Below are 10,532 nucleotides of genomic sequence, written 5' to 3'. Positions count from 1 at the left end.
AAACACCTCTAATATCGCCCCTGACGTCAGCTGTCTTGCTCGTCTATCTTGAAGAGCAGGCAGGACCCTAAATAACCCCTGACCTCAGTGGCCCAGAGACCTCAGTCTGCAGAGGTGAGAGAGCACCTAATTGTGCCATCCATGGCCCGCAGGCAGAACCGACACATGTTCCACCTCCACACCACGAACCCATCTGGGTCTGCAGCCACTTAAACATATTTTCCTCACATTGGCAGTCGTGACGCAGCAGGTAGGCCTCGTTTAAAAAAAAAAAATGACAGCAGGTTGTGTTTGTTAAATCTGTTAAATCTCAACCTGCAATTTGGACAAATTACTAAATCTTGCGTAAATCTTTCCTTGAATCCAAATCCATTTCCCAACAACCAAATCATTTCGTACCTTCATGCATCATGACTTGTGTGACTCAGCTGTTGATCACTGCTGAGAAATCTTGTGGGAAGTTTTCCGCTTCTCTAAGCTGCAGAAATGTTGTACTTTTCAATGACAGCATACTTAATGGTAGCCTTTACATTTCAACACCTCCATCTTCATTAAGATTCGTGACATCTTTCATGTTTTCCAAAAAGGGATTTAAATTCAGTCCCCCCATCCGGAGACATTACATAAAGAAACCCGGTGTTGTTTACAAACAAGAGTTTCATGGATTGTAACTAAACCTCATATCAGTTCCTGCACGCCGCCTGACAGTTTCTAGCCAACAATTTGGGGCGTGATTGCCGCCGCATTTGAAGGATTGTATGTGCGGAGAGCGGTTCAGAAGATTTTTGATGAGCCCCGTGATTGCACTGGTTTACATTTCATTCACAGAGCAACGTTGAACGGAAAGTAGCTCAATCCCAGTTGGGTTCAATCAACTTGGAAGGGAAAAAAAAAAAAAGAGAGTCATCTGGCCATCAAAGCAAGGCCGAGGACAGAGACAGTAAATTATAGTAGGTTAAATTTACATAACAGGCCAAGTCAACTCTGGGATTAACTGGTATTAGAATTGGATCTTATTGTGAGCTCTGATGGAGACGGAGGAAGGACAGGAAAGTCATTGTTGCTGAGGCTAATCTCGGGAGCTGCTGCTTACCTTTAGCGAAAGCGTGGCTCCGTGCCACCATCATGGAAAAAATGAGCTAACGTAGCGGGTAGGCCAGCAGGAATGTCGTGGCGCATAGAAGAATAGAAAGGAAGAGAAAAAAAAAGAGGGAGAGAAGGGGAGAAGAATAAGAAAAGGGGAAAAGAAAAGAAGAAGAAAGGAGAGGGAGAAGGGGGAAAAAAGTGAGGCTGTCCAAACAGAACCAGATGCAGGAGTGTGGAGGCTCGTTTGATCTCGATCCTCATAGGCTGATTGATGTTGCACATTTCATTTCCTTGTCAGAGTCTTGACATAATGTTTCACTAAACACTTAGGCCCTGCTCTCATCTTTGTTCTATTTCCACAGGGGTCATAATTAACCCTTTCTGGAGCCAAAGATGGATCATGCACATATCAATATATATCAATATATAGGCTCACGTACACACACAGGGGGGCTTGGGTATCAAAAAAAAAAAAAAAAGAGCCGATGTATCGTCTGTTTCTGTCTCCACGCCATATGGTTTGGGCCTGACTGAAATATTGCGCCGAGGAGTAGCTACGCTGAAACTTTGAAGTCAGGGAGGGGGAAAAAAAATTTGTTTCTTTAAGTTTGTAATGCAGTCAATTCAATTATCATCATGCACACGAAAGGTCGGAGCTCTGCAGCGACGTTCTCGGCTGCTGGGAGCGCAGCGGTGTGACCAATCCTAAGTGATGTGTTTGGAAATCCATACTGGCCCAACAAAAGGAACCAATCACTAAATTCCTCCTCACCTTCACCCTGGGAAGTTTCTTCACCCTCCTGGCTGCTGTTATTGATGTTTTGCACACAGCACATTATGCCTCTCCTCCCTCTTCTCTCCCCCGCCTCACCCGGCTCCATACCCATCCTTCCAGGGCTCCATCCCTCCCGAGGAGCTTATAGTGACACAAAGGCAGACATCTGGGACCCATTTCCCCCCTGGAGAAGCCCTTCCTGTGGGGTATCCACTTAGAGGGGTTCGAGAGGAGGGGAGGAGGAGGGAGCCGAGGGGTGAAGGTGCGTGGTAGGTGGGGGATGGGAGTGGGTGGGGTGAAGGGGTGAGGCTGCGAGCTAACAGTGAGCATAAGAGGTGTGGATGATAGCCGAGTGAGGTACAAGACGGTGAGCGGTTGGGTTAGAGAGACTAATTGGAACACGCTCAGTCACCTTTTTGCCCCTTTTTCATACCACACTCATGTTTTTACACTAAATATGAAGCTACAGGCAGCAGCTGGTGAGCTTAGCTTCACCTAAAAACTGGAAAACAACTAGTTTGATTATGTCCAAAGGTAGCAAACTCTAAATGAAACATTCAACACATTATATCCGCTGGTTTAATTTTATTAATATCATTTTAGTCACTTTTACTGCTTAATATCACTCAGCAGGTTCTCTGTTTCTTCCAGTTTCCAGTCTCTAAGTTTGTTATTTACTGTACAGTGGGCCTGTAGTCAACTAGTTGGTTGATATGTCCTCTTCCAAACAAATTGCCATTGGTCGAATAACCACTGATGTTATTTTTATAAGGAGAAAAGCGCAGCATCAACAAGATTCAAGAGTTTTTATTTGTCACATGCTCATACAGTATGTGTAGTGAAATGCAAAAGTGCAATAACAATAAGACGTTATTAAAAAGGACAAATCTTTAAAAAAAAAAATAAAACAAGAGAAAATTAGAAAAAACAGTCACAGTGTCATAAATAATGAGGTAGAGATCTTAAACTAAATTGCAGTGTACATTATGTGTATATGTGTTTGCATTTATGTGTGTTTGCGTGCATGTTTGTTATGCATGACAGCGTGGGAGCATGTGTGTGTGCATAGATCTCTAAGTTATTTACATATTTACATCAGTCCAGCGTGCTGCTATGATTTAGATTCTGATCTGAGGTCGGAGTTCATAGTCCTGACAGCTTCCCAGGATTAATCCAATGCTTTTGGCAGCACAAGGAGCTTCTTCAACCTCATGAAAACTGATAGCTCTGATTTATTTAACATGTAAGCTTACTCTCTAAACTAACTGACTGAGCCCATAGCCACCTGATTCAGACATTATCAATCCATTAAACAGACCTTCTAGGAAGGAATCATCCATTCAATGATCCATTTATCATTCTTACAGATAAACTGAAAGCACCCCATTTAAATGTCAGTGACCTTTCTAGTCGTGTGAATAAACGGTGGAGACTTTACATGCACCGGCCTCCAGCTTGTCCAATCCAAGTCCTGGACGACAGCTTATATTTGAACCCAAACCAAGATGTTTTCCTAAACTTAACCAAGTCCTTTTTGTGTCTAAACTTTCCTAGACACAGAATGAAAAACAGCAAGTGAAATCAAAAGTCAAAGCAAGAATTAAATCCAAAGAAAAAACTATAATTTGGTGAATGTTCGCTGAGTGCTAAATTACAGTCACACTACCATTAAGTGGTGTGATAACAGCCCATGGAGCCCACGAGGAGGTAAAGAGGTCCCTGTGTACTGACAATGCATTTTGAACAGTATGACACCAGTCGTGCCACAGAAGTTGTCCGTGTGGCTGCAATTTGTTAAAACGGTTTGTTCAGAAAGATAGGTCTAAAATTTGTGTACTTGTATGTCTCAGCACAACGATCAAAGTTTCCTCTATCTTCTTAAAACGTAAAAATAGACTAACGTATTAGGATGTTTGACCAGTTTTCATGTTCATCACTTGAGGCTTTGAATGTGAACAGAATTAGAATGATTAATTATAAGAATTGATGTATTTCAGCAAGTTTGTTCCGAAAATCATTTTATAATGGCGGGTACGTCAGCTTCAGCAGCTGCAGTGTGCCAGGCAGGCAGAGCTAGATGTGAAGCTTCTTCTTTCGTCAAACAGAAAAATGATACCACAATGGGAACTGCTTTATTAAATAATGACATTGAAATGCTGTAATATGCAACAAATTCTAGTCTTTTATGTTTATTTAGATTTGATTTTGAGTGCACAGAGAACACCGTGGCTGATCATTAGAGGATAACATGATTTTTTTTCCCTCTGCGACCAATCGATTGGTTGAAGAGAAGGTTCGACATCAGTCGACAAAGGTTTTCTTTGGTTGCCCACAAACTACAGTCATCAGAATACTCTCCTTCTTATTATCTAACTCTCACCAAAAAAAGCATAGGCATGTTTAATATTATTTACAGCAAAGTTGTCATTCATCAGCTTCTTCAAAAATACAGCATTCAGTGTTGCTTAATCAGTGATGAATATTTCTGCTGTAAAGTGCAGAGGAAAATGTACATTTGAACATTTACAGTTCCTGGTGAACATCTGCTGATAATACTCATGTGATATGACTGAAAGTTCCAAAGCAGCAACTAAATAAAACCTTGAGGTAAGACCGTTTAGCCAAATGTTTCTACATTCATATGTGTTTTTCCAAATATAAAAGTGCATTCTTGCATTAAAAATCACATCCTTCCCCACTGCGTGTGAGCCCGTATTATTCCTGTTTAGCTCGGACTTATCTTCTCATATTAGGCCGTAATTTATCATAATATTTAGCGCTCAAGCTTCCTTCAAATGTCCCTGCTTTCATGTGTAATTTAACCAATATCCTGCTCTGGCTCTGATTACAGTGTTTAAGTGCTGGGGTCCATCCGTGGCACATTACAAACAGTCCCAGTGGAGCTCACAGCTGAGCTGGGGATGTGGCGTGCTGCACTGGTGTTTACGCCAAGCAGCAGGTAAAGCTGGGGAAAGACTCGCGTGGCTCTTTGTGGGGGGACGAAGCAGTGCATGATGGTTACAAGGTATGAAGTATATGGGGTGGGAATATGACAATTTCCCAATGCTTTATATATATATATTTTTTTTTTTTTTTCGTAACTGTTCCTCTGATGGATAAAAATGAAATCAGTTTACATGTGGAAGTGGGCACCCAGAGGAAAGGAAACTTCTTTTCTTTGTCCAGCTTGTTTTTTTGTTGACAGAACTGAACTCAATTTAACATCAATAGGAGATTTTTAACCATTTTCTCAAGTTCCTCTTCCTCTCGTCTCAGCCAGATCACAGTTTAACATGTTCAAATGCTCTTTTTCTTCTCTCACCGCACTTATCTTTCATTCTTCATTTCACCCTTTCGCAAACAGTAAGATGCAAAAAGAATTTGACTGGTTTCTCAAATGAGGCCACACAAGATCAGACATTTTCCTCACTGATCAAATTCAAATCTTAACTGTATATTTCTTCTATTCTCAATGTTGTCTCACTTCTAAGATCTACATATAAACTTTACTTTCTCACTCCTGAACTCACTAGCAAATGAAGGAATCTCTGTCTGTACTCGTGTCTGTTCTTCACACATCTCAGCAACAGCGTCCGATCTGCTTCAGATTTGGCGGGTGCAGCTGGGGACACAAGAAAGGGCAGTTTTGAATTTGAAGCCATTTCTGGGGTCTCTTTTATCCACTGGCTGTGACATCTGCCTTTGCTGATGCTGGCACGCCCATAGGAACGGACACTGCACCAGTGTCGCTGATTTTCTACATACATTGGTGGTTTCTACGTAGCTGTGGGGATGTTCTAAATGCGATGAGCAAATGTAGAAGAAACACAGCTGGCACGTTCAGCACATATACTTTCCTCTTCAGCGCACATCTGTTAAGTTTGATTCATGTTTCTTTTAAATTCACGACGAAGATGTTGTGTGTTACGGCTTCGCGGGGCGGCACAGTGGGTCAAACTGTTTGCTTCAAAGCAAAAAAAGGTTCTGGGTTTTCATCTTCTGGTCATCTGGAGCCTTTCTGTGTTGAGTTTGCATGTTGTCACTGTGTCTGCATGCAGGGTAGGTTAATAAGTGATTCTGAATTTGCTGTATGGTTGCTTTTCACACCGCCTATGATGGACTTGTGACCTTCTGGGATTTTTCTCCTCCTCTAGGTATTGCGCCTCAAAGATCTCTTTCTTCTCTTGTGTTTCGCCTGTTGTTCTAAACCTGAGAAGGATTATTTGTCTTTTTTCTCTTTGCACCTTATTTCTGCGAAGGGAAGGTTCAAGAGAAACAGCTCAGAATTCAATGATCTCCAAATAAGAGTTATTTATGTCTGATGAGACAAATAAAAGACCATTGTCTCACACCTGGTTTGACGTTTTTGTCTTCTGAAGGGAGACTTGACACAAACATTTGAAAACCGCTGCATTAATGCAACTTGTAAATTCCCGAAAGAGGGGTTTTCTGTTTTCTGAAGTTTGCAAGAAAGACATTCATTAAACATACAGTCATTAAGAAGTGGGCGATGTTTCTGTCTGGGAGCACGAAACATTGCTTCTTGGTTACATCATATCGTGTCCATATGTCAAGCAGCAGGTCTTATAAGCTCCCTGTGAATGTGATAATGTGACGCGGGGCAACACATAACATTTGGATCATAACTTCACTGGACATAACGAAGGATTAAATAGTTCTATCAAGGTTGCTGCATCATGCATTAAAAAAAACACACACACACACACAAAAAAACAGGTAGTCCATAACGCTGACTAACAGCGAGGCAGAAAGACGCTGACGTGATCAAGCTCTATATATAACAAATCATCACCCAAAAGTCATTTTCACTGCTGACTCAGCCGCTCACATTCAACATGTTCACTGTCTTTGTAAACACTAATAGGGCTCGCGATGAGTCAGCAGATCGGATTTGACCATGTGGCTGCTCGGGTTGGAAAATCCTTGCTTCAGTGGGAACTTGAGAAATGAGCTTATCAAGCAACAAGTGTTGCTTACAGGCGAGCTGTTGTTGGAGAGCGTCTACACCTGAATGCTGACAGCAAAACAGAGAGACGATGAAGTCACTCTGTCAACACGTGTTAAGTGCACGTTCAACCCAAAGCCAATTCAAACGCCACTGTGAAGTTTTCAGATGAGTTAAAGTAGAAATATTGCAACATATAAACACTATATGAGTAGGTTCTGCACATAAAAGCTCATTCAAGTGAAAGTTTCCAGCAATTTTCAGCAAAAATCAGTTAAGATATGCAGCAGAAAAATACTCAAGATGCAGGAAAAATCAGATTTTTTGTGTGAATGCTGGTGAGATTTTGGCACATAAATTAGACACTATGTGCTCTCTTCTCAGTATGTTTGAACACCTTCATATTGCAAGAGAAATAGAACATCTTTTTGGGCCTTTTATACTAAATCTTGTTACAACACACATGCACAAAAACCCATCAGTTTGAGCTTAATTTCTTCAGATAAGCGGCCTGTCCAGTAAGTCAAACACTGTTGTCTCCTCACACTTCAACTGTTAGTTCCTGGAAACAGTGTCAACCTGGGATCTCCAGGATTACACATTATCACGCATCCAGTCCCGTCAGACGCACAGTGCAGCCCTGTCGGCGAGGCACACAGGAATGTTGCGTTTCTCCAACAGAGCTATTGCATTAGAAACATCAACAGAGCCAGCTTCAAAGGGGTCTGCTTTCACATTGAATCAGTCCTGACTTCCATTAGATTAGATGGCCTTACCAAAGTTACATTGCGTTAACGTTTCTTTATGGTTTCTCAAATCCCTCGCTCTGGTTCTGGTTCCCCCTGTGAAGCCACTTCAAACAGCCTCTGCCATGGCATCTCCCTTTGTGCTCTAAAACAGCAAATATGTGTCTCTCTAAAATGTTTCAGATGCGAGCTCGCAGTCGTCCCAGAGGCAGAGTGAGCATCGCACACAGAAACACAAGAGTCAGAGGAGGATACAGAAAAAAAACAAAAAAAAAACAAAACGATAGCTGAGTGTGAAGGTAGGACATCTACTGTGCTGTGAACACACAGGACTATCGGGGGGTGGAGTGGGGTGGTGGAGGGAGTTTGATTGACTGACGAGTGAAGATGATAAAGATGGACAGATGCAGAGGGAAAAGGAGAAAGAACGGAGAGAGAAAAGCAAATAGTGTGGGAGAAATGGTGCAGCAGTAAATCAGTGTGGTAATAGGCAGGGATGGGAGGGGAGGGGGCTGCAAAGGTCTGGAAACATATGTTTCAGTTTGTAAATAAAACAGTAAATTGCTATGGATATTGCTTAAATATCTGTGGGCTTTGTACCACGCTTTGCGGAAGTTCCTCGGAAATCATTCTGGGACTGCCTTCTTAAAATGCCAAAGCGACTTCTTAATGTCAAAGAGGCCATCTGGTTCTCGACCAATTCAAGATGTTTGCTTTTCATTTAGCTTTTTTTCCTCTTGATGCTTCTTTTTTTAGATCAAATGCTTCGCTTTTGCATTATTAATACCACTGTTCATCTTCTTCGGTGGAAAAGCCAGCAAACCTGTGCATCGGTCATCCAAAGTAACAAAGTACTTCTACTCGAGTACAGACGCGAGTATTTTCATTTTAGGCTTTTTTATACATCTGCCACACTTTTATGCTTCTACTTGTACATTTTAAACTCCACATTCATCTGACAGGTAAGTAAGATTTTACATACAACATGTATTTATTGCTTTAAAATAAACTCCTCAACATTATAGACAGTGGCTACAATTACTGGAAGCACAGCCTTTACAGTAATACGTCAACAATAATAATCCAGAAATATAATCTATTACTGTGGAAGTGATCGTTCTGTCTCTAGTGAGTATTTTTGCTTTAAATACATCTTCAGAGGTGGATGACATTTTCAGATCTTTTACTAAAGTCAAAGTAGAAATGTTGCAACATATAAACACATCGGTTTTGTGCAGAAATTTTCATTTAAGTAAAAGTTTTTAGCAATTTTCTGCAAACGACAGTTAAGGTATCAATAGAAAAATACTCATGATGCAGGAAAAATGGTCCCATTAATGTATTATGTTATTGGTTCATTATTACTGATAGATTTTTACTATTTATAGCTGGTCAAGGGGGACTTTTTAAAACCATTTTATACACTGTTGTGCTGTTTAATGTATAATATTGTGTCGCATTTTGGAAAGTCATGTATTTTGCATGTTAGATAGTAAACTGGACAGTTAGTCGTAGCTAAAACTGTCAAATAACTGCAATGTAGTAAAATGTAGCATATTTTCCAAAGTCCATCATTAAGAAAAAACCGAAGTGAAGAATAAATACGAAAGAAAAAAGCTGACTTCTTTCTCCTATTGTATATTTTGCTGCTAACACTGTCATATTATTCTAACTACGAATGCCAGGCTTTAACTAGGCTTTTATGAACTGAATCTTTAACTGCGTATCAACACAGTGACTCATTCTAATGTGTCATGGTGTTCACATAAACAGGTCTGAGAGCAGACAGGTGGATGCTCATAAAAATACAGTACGTGTGTGTTTGTTTGTGTTTCAGAGGTTCAAATTCTGACATTATCTGTTGAACGAGAGCGTGTGAAGTGCAAAAGGAGTTAATTCTCCTGTCGGTTTGTTTGCTATAGTGCTTGATTCATCTGTTGTTGCTCTGTTGTGTCTAATTGTGCAGGATGTTTTGGATATTTGGGTTATTTGAATGTCTAAACTATTGTTTCCAGTCTCACCACACTCTGCCAGACTGCCAGTCAAGACAACTTCCTTCCTTGATTTGGGTAGAAAGGAGTCTCATAATTGAATAAAATGAGACCCCTCCCTCTCTTTACATACTACACACACACACAACACACACACACACACACACACACACACGCTTGCACACACACGTTTTTAAAGGCTGGTGTATAAACTTAATAGGACGCATTTGGTTCCAAAGCCCCCAGCTTGCTCAATGGAAAGTGAGCCGGATTGTTTTTCAGTTTCTTAATGTCGAAGTTTATAACAGCCAGATAAAAAAAGCGTTTCCATGGCGACCTAACCACAACATCGCAATTACCTTGATGCTGCGAGACTCTGGGGGCTTACAAACAAACCCGTATAATGTAATTAAGATATAAGTGCCGCAGAAAAATGTCCTTAAAAGACAGAGGAAGGATGCAGGTAAGCAAAAAAAAAAAGAAGAAGAAGAAAGTGAAATAATAGTGGGAGCCTTTTAAGGATCAAAGTTACTGATAAGTCTAATAAATGATAAAACACTGAGCCAGATTTACTTCCCTTAAGCGCTCAGCAGACAGGACTTTTTCCTCAACAGCTGCAGGATGGAGTTTGGAGATGTATTTCTTCCTCAAATATTGTTCTATATTCAGATCACCTAATGAGTTATAGTACAGCAAATACGAATAATTCAGTCACATATTTTTCACATCAACTTCAAAGTCCTTCTATCAGAGCGGCTGCCTTAACAAAATCATACACCAAAAACACTCTGCGCCCACCCCCACCTTTCCTTTGAGGGGCCAAAATAAAAATGTGGATGGATGGAATAATTGCCTGACTTCAAAGTGCAGGTTATTGGCCTGCATTTACTGTTGCAATCGCAATGCTGTGGGGTGTTTTTTCTTCATAAATGCGGCTCGGTGTGGTGGGAAAAGTGGTTCATTCCTCT

The sequence above is a fragment of the Stegastes partitus genome, unplaced genomic scaffold (assembly GCF_000690725.1).
Source record: "Stegastes partitus isolate 25-593 unplaced genomic scaffold, Stegastes_partitus-1.0.2 Scaffold128, whole genome shotgun sequence".
Lineage (NCBI taxonomy): Eukaryota > Metazoa > Chordata > Actinopteri > Pomacentridae > Stegastes > Stegastes partitus.
The sequence above is the reverse complement of the archived record's forward strand: the minus strand, read 5'-3'. Positions refer to the sequence as shown.